The sequence below is a fragment of the Gouania willdenowi genome, chromosome 10, assembly GCF_900634775.1.
Source record: "Gouania willdenowi chromosome 10, fGouWil2.1, whole genome shotgun sequence".
NCBI lineage: Eukaryota > Metazoa > Chordata > Actinopteri > Blenniiformes > Gobiesocidae > Gouania > Gouania willdenowi.
This window is the reverse complement of record NC_041053.1, coordinates 19,219,681-19,226,942: the sequence shown is the minus strand read 5'-3', so window position 1 is coordinate 19,226,942 and position 7,262 is coordinate 19,219,681.

Below are 7,262 nucleotides of genomic sequence, written 5' to 3'. Positions count from 1 at the left end.
AAATGTTTTTATCTTTGAAAACAAAATAAATGTCTATCTTTCAGTATTAGTCTCATCATATTAATGGCAAAATTCCATATTCATAAAATCCATTCCAATTTATTATTCTTTTTTTTTTTTTTTTTTTATCTTAATCGAGTTTAATTAAATTAGTAATACTTTAAAAAATTAAAAAAAAAACAATAAAGGTGAAAGAACTCTGCTTTTGTATGAAGAATTGTTTCCTGTAACTTTAAGTGGCATAATGTGATGTATTTGCTCAATTGTTTATTAGTGATGTTTTTCCTGAATTTGTTTTTTATTTTATAATTATAATTATTATTATTATTATTATTATTATTATTATTATTATTCTAATAATAATAATAATAATATATTTGAAATCGTTTTTTGAAAAGTGAAGGGAAAAAAGACAAAAAAGCATTTGGAAAAACACCAATACTTTTATTTGCTTTTTAACTCTGCATACTTTCATAAAAGAGTGTCCTGATCCAATATTGAAATGTGACAACAGTCCGATATCGACAGAAAACTATAGGTTATTTACATAACCCCGGTTCTCTGAGTAATATGAGTAAGATGTCTCACTTTGGGATATATGCCTCTGCATCATGTTCAAAAGCCTTATCTGGTGAAATGTATTCATCTGCCGCAGGTAGTCCTGCCTATTATATTTAGAGTGGGCGGAGAATCCAGCGCCATTCAATAGGCAAACCACTTCTCACTCATTTAGCAAGAAGGTCTGTCTGGTGAGACATCTCAATTGTATTACTCAGAGCCGGGGTTATGCAAATAACCTATAGTTCTCTTTCATAACATTCATTTCAATGTCTCACTATGGGATATGGAAGCTCCCGTATTGCAGACAAGCTTATTGCGCGCTACACCAGCTCGCAGGGCAAGCACTGTACCGATCAGTAAAGGACAACTGCCCATGCCACACACGGAGTGGAGACATCCAGTCGTAAAACCGGACAACAGTGAGGGGCGAGGACCAATTTGCCGCCGCACAAATATTCTGAACAGACACTCCCCTGAAGAAGGCCCAAGATGTGGTTAAACCCAGAGTTGAATGTGCACGCAAGCCAACAGGCGACTGCAGACCCCGACTCATATAAGTCAAAGCAATTGTCTCTACCATCCAGTGTGACAGGAATTGCTTAGTAACAGGCTTCACCTTATGGGGTGAAACCCAGGAGACGAAGAGCTGATCGCTCTTCTTGAAGCTCCCTGTCATATCCAAGTAAGCGCGCACCGGACACAACAAATGAGGCCCCTGCTCATCCTGTGAGGCAGAGAAGGCCGTGAAGTCAATAGGAGAACTCAAGCCCAACACCTTTGGCACAAATTCCGGGTTGGGCTTCAGCACCATCCTCACATCGCCCGGGAAGAACTGAGTACATGATGAGTGCACCGACAGTGCATGGATGTCACTGACACGCTTGGCTGACACCAAAGCCAGCAGCAACACTGCTTCCAGGGACACAAACTTCAAGTTAAATCAGTTTAAAAGGAGGACGTTTAAGTCCCTCCAGAACCACAGCCAAATCCCACTGTGGCACCAGCGTCCTGGACACTGGGAGGAGTCTGCATGCTCCTTTCATAAAATGAACAATCAGCGGATGCTGACTCACAGTTTTATCCCCAAAGCCCATGTGACAGGGAGCTATAGTAGCCAGATACACTTTCACTGTAGAAAAAGCCCTCCGTTTGTCAATCATGTCCTGCAGGAATGACAAAATCTCTCCCACAGAACACTGAAAGAGGGTGTATCCTCTCCGGTGACACCAATCCTCAAACACCCTCCACTTGCAGTTGTACAAAGACCTAGTTGAGCAGGCCCCAGTGCTCTGTGTGGTGGAAATCACACGCTGTCAGAGTCCCACGGCTGACAGATTACGCCACTCAGGGGCCAAGCCCATAGAGCTAGGCGCTCTGGGCAGGGATGAAAGATCAAGCCCCTCACCTGTGACAATAAGTCTCTCCTTCCCTCGCCAGGGGGCAGCGCACAGCAATCGGTAAATCTCCGCCAGCCAGTGCATGGCAGGCCAATGTGGAGCCACCAGGATCAGAGTATGGCCACGCTCCCTCACCCTGGTGCTAACGAGCACTCGAGCTGTGAAGGGAGTAAAACAGCACGCACAGTGCGTTTTCTTCCGCTGCAAACAGATCCACCTCAGCCCTTGCGTAACGGGTCCCTATCTGTTCTACGGGGAAGCATCCATTCCCCGTACAACGGTGCCCCCGGACAGCAGGTCTGCGCCCGTGTTCAGGGTCCCCGGGACATGTGTCGCTCTCAGTGAGAGGAGGTGCAAGTGACAGGAGCGCAATCAGCCCTGACGGTTGATGTACGCTACCATGGTCGTATTGTCTGTCCTGACCAGGACATGGTGGCCCATGAGGAATGAAAGGAAATGGCTCAGCAAAAGAAATACCGCTGAGAGCTCTAAGTAGTTGGTGTGGAAGCGCTGGAGGCCCACCTCCCAACAACCTCTCAGAGATTGCTCCTCGTGCACCACGCCACAGTTCGTCAGGCTGGCATCCGTGGTGACCACCTTCCTGGATGTGACGGTACTCATAGGCACTCCCTGGGTCAGGAAAAATGGAGCGTGCCAGTGGCGCAGAGCCCTGGCGCACTCTGGTGTGACCAATAGCCTCCGTGCTCCATGACGCACCAGGTCCAGCCCACATGCGGCCACCCACACCTGGAATTCCTGCATGTGGAGGCGGCCGAGGTGGGTCACAAGGATGGCTGACGCCTTTAGACCGAGCAGCCAAAGACAAGTGAATTGGACGAATCTTCCTGGTTGGAAAAGCGCAAGACACGTTGTAAAGGTTTCCACCCGTTCAGCCAAAGACGCACTGTGTACAGCACCGAACCCAGAAATACACCCAAAATAGACCCATCTCCTGTACCGCACCAACATGCTTCTTTCCATGTTTATCATGAAACTTAGGTCGTCTAGGTGACGCAACAGAATACGCGTGTGCGCTCTGACTGTGCCAAAAGGAGTCAGTCGTCCAGATACGTGGCCAAGCGGATGCCCTGCCGTCTCAGCGGGGCCACCGCCGCTTCCGTACGAACACCCTTGGGCTCAGTGAGAGGCCAAAGGGGAGGACCCGGTACTCGTAGAATATACCCTGGAAAGGAAACCGTAGGTACTTTTTGTGGTGAGGATGTATCGGGATGTAGAAATACGCATCTTTCAGGTCGACAGACGCAAACCAATTGTTCTGACGCACTGTGCGCAGCGGTGAGGCATGCGTAAGCACCCTGAACCTGTATTTTATAAAATATCTGTTGATAGCACGTAAATCCAGGATAGGGCGAATCCTGGACCACCCCGTTTGGGGACCAGAATATACCTGGTGTAAAAGCAACTCTGACACAGTGCGGAAGAAACGACAGAAATCGCCCTTTTGTTTAACAGTGAGAGGATTTCCTCCTGTAAAACATGGGCTGACTCTCCCCGGACCTGTGAATATAGGATGCCGGCGAAACGGGTGGGGGGGGCGCGGACAGTTGCGAACTGCAGTCTGTATACTCCCCTAATTGTGTTTAGCACCCAGGGCGGGGATGCAACCTCGGTCCATTTCCTCCCCCTGGGGGAGAGAGTGGATGCCTGCAGCAGCCCGTCCACTGAGAGGGACCTCAACCGCAGTGTGGTGGTGCCCTCTAGCAGAGGAACCGTGCCAGCGCCCCCGAGGGGAGCGACGTGCCCTCTCCTCGGGGGACATAATGACGGTGCAGACCCCACCGTCCCCTGCTCGAGGGGGAATAGCCCACCTACCGAGAGGAAACAGGGGACATCACCGCCGCGCTACTTATAGTGACATATTCTGCTTTTTGTTGAATTTTCATTTGCTGCGCCCTCAGCCATAGGCCTGGGTGCTTCAACGGGGCACACTTTATTTTGAAAAAACATAAGTGTGAGTGTGTGCTTATGGAAAGAAAGAAAAAAAATTCAGAGGGACAACAGCCGGAACCTCCACAGAAAAACGTCCTTTCCTCACGGTAGCCTTCGGCCCGAGCTGTGGTAGTGGACTGTGCGCCTTGAGAGGCCGGGAACGCCTTGCAGCAAGCAGGCGGGGACCGGAGCGGGGACTTCCTGGGAAGGCAGAGGCGGACAGCATCATCGTCCTTTTTCTTTGCCTTGCAGCGTAGAGCATCTATGCTCTATGCTGTGAGGCAAATAGCAAAGATGCCAGCGCGGAGATTGAGATCCCCTCCGGGGAGACAGGCATGTCGAGGATGTTGCCCCTCTTGTTCCCCCGAAAGGTTCACCAGGTCGAGCCAGCGGGCCCGCTCCTGGAGGACCATGGACCCCATCGCTCTCTCTGTGGCCTGGACCGCACAGCCGGAGGCACAAGTTGGTGACAACCAACATCTCCTCCCACCTGGTCAGGTCCGGAGTCAACCCAAGGTCATCGTACAGCTCCGCCTGGTCTGCGCAGCTACAACACATTAAGTGCTCTGCATCAGAGCTGACTGCACGCGGTTGGACTTGGCGGGCAGGCTCTGCCGCTTTGATTTGTAGTGGGACCTGGTCGCCTCAGTCACGGCGTCAGGCCATGGGATGGCCAGAAGGGTGGCGTGTCTGCAGACATCCAACATGTCCGAGCTGGGGAGAGGAGAAGCAGGTGTGCTTCCCTCAGCTCCCTCCATGGAGGCGACAGAGACGACGGGCTTTGTAGCCCGAGCCGGGGTGACGAAGATGTCGTCCTCCTCTTTGTCCTCTGAAATAAGGAATTCAGAGGTAACGTCATCGGCGTCCCAACAGTCGAGTCCAAAATGCATCTAAAATCTCCGATATAAGCCTCCTGATACATGATTTGCTTTTATTGAGTATACTAATTATTTTTTATTCTTGTTTTTTTAATTGTAGATTATTCATATGTTTAAGGTTACATTTTCTGCAAGGCATTGGTTAATATTAAATGGGTCAGTTTTTTTCATACCTACTATTGCTGACTATTGTTCTCCACTTCATTAATAACCACTAAGTACCAACATCTCCATCTGTCAAGATGCAATTTGTGTATTTCTGTATTTGTCGTCTTAATAACCAAATATTTGACAGCAGTTTGAAATTTGCCATTAAACGTAAACAGCTGCCGTCTTGCACACAGGTGACTGGCTCAGTCAATTAGTGAAGCTACAGGTGACATGCTAATTAGCTCAGTGACATAGAGGATGTTCATGAAATAGTTGTGGATTATTTATGTATTTGACTTATTGTTTATTGGCTAATCATTGCAGCTGTAGAATTGCTATAATGAATGAGACATTTTAAAAAAATATGTACCGCAGAGTTATTTCTTGCTAATTAACTCCGTGACAGAGCATTGTCTTGTGTGCCAAAACATGTGATTTCAAGACTGATGTAAAAGTTGATGTTAGAATGCTAGCTTTTTTCATCTTCCTTATCTCTGTTGCTCAGAATTGCCTAATTTTGCCTTGAAGTTTCACGCCTTAACCTACACAGCAGCTATACATTTAAATCTATATAATACCCTACATGTTTTAGGCCCTCTAATGGCAAATTATACAATTGCATATTCTGCATATAGCCAGAAGCGCCTATCAGTTGTGCAGATGATCATGTCTAGAGTACCCTTGGATTGGGGATGACATAAAATACTGGACAGCATGAGAACACGTAGGTTAAGCAAGTGCTGTTAGATTTTATAGTGTGTCCTTGACAGACAACTTCTGTCTACCTGAAAATGTGAGACTCATCGTACAGTTCGCAATCTTATTTTCCTGTTATTGTCCTAAAATGTTAGACAGATGAGGAAATCCTCATCTCCGACTCACACTGGCCATGCTTCTCTTGGAAATCAAACTGAGTTAGGAAACCAAATTTGAAAAAGAAAAACATGACTGCAAAACATGAAGCTTAAAGATGAATGAGTTAATAGCCTTGTTTCTCATGCTCTCATCACAGGAGCAAGTTCAGAGTAGATGGCTGACGATATTGAATGTCACAAAAATGAGGTGGTAATAAGAAATGTGAGTCAAAAACTTTTAATGATATATAATATTTTTTTTTTTATTGTCAGTAATAACGTTAGTTTTATGGAGGTATGCTACGAAGCTAGATTATTATATCCTGGATTTTTCTCCATTAGCGGGCTTTACCTAACAAAACCCTGTCAGAGAGAAGCTGTCCTACGAAGGTCGATAACAACATGCTAATTTAAGCCAAGTGATTTCAGCCTGCTACGTGCGCGCTCCCATAAAAGGGGTGGAGATTGCAGCGTCTGACCAATCACTACAATGGGAAAACTAGCAAAGCGACCTTTTTTTTTTTTTTTTTTTTACAATTGAGGAACAGCTTATGATCTTGAACAAATATATTGAATTCAAAACCATGAAGACAGCGAAGAGCAACATTGTTAGACAGTGCAGCACGCACATGGAGGGATTGGTTGGGAGGCGGCGCTTTTATACTCGCTCAGATGCACTTCATAACTTGGTCCTGACCAATTCAAAAACAACACTGTTGTAACAGACTGGAAGCACATTCCAGTTAAAACCCTAAACCAATTTTTTTCTGCTGAAAACAAATGTTTAGGTTGTTGATTGATTCTTGTCCAACTCTTGGCATTTTAGTCAAAGTACTTCAATGTGTTGTATTTAATTGTAAAAATGTAAGTGACTGCCTTCTATAGGTTGAAACGTGGCTATTACAATTAAAATCTGCTTTTGGTGGAGAATGGTTGTTTATGATGTCTTGGTGGCTTTTTAGATCTTGAACTAGCATTGTTAGCCCCGCCCCTCCTATAAAAACTAGCACCTATCGACTCCGCAATCTGTGACAGAGATATAGTGTGTATTGAGGTAGTTTTCAGCATGCATACCATAGATTGTTCTTTGGAGACTATATAGTATAGACTGGGAGTGCCTTAACTGCTCCAGGAGCCCCGCCCCTAATAAAGGCATGTTTTTAATTTCTAGCCTGGATGCACATCACCCAAAACCTTAGGGTTTAGTTACTCTTTCAAATAAGAAGAGTTGACCTTATTCTGCTACCATAGACAAATGAAGCTGTTATATTATATAATATTTGAGATGTAAAGGTCATGTTTCCATGTAATTTACTAATTACAATATGCAATAAACCCTGGAGTCCATAAAGCAAATAAGACATGTTTAAATAAAAAAAAACTCTTGAACTCAACTGTAGTTTTTGTAAACTTTATTGTGAAAAATCAAACAGACTGCTAAGATCAATATATATATTGATGCAAGGTTAATG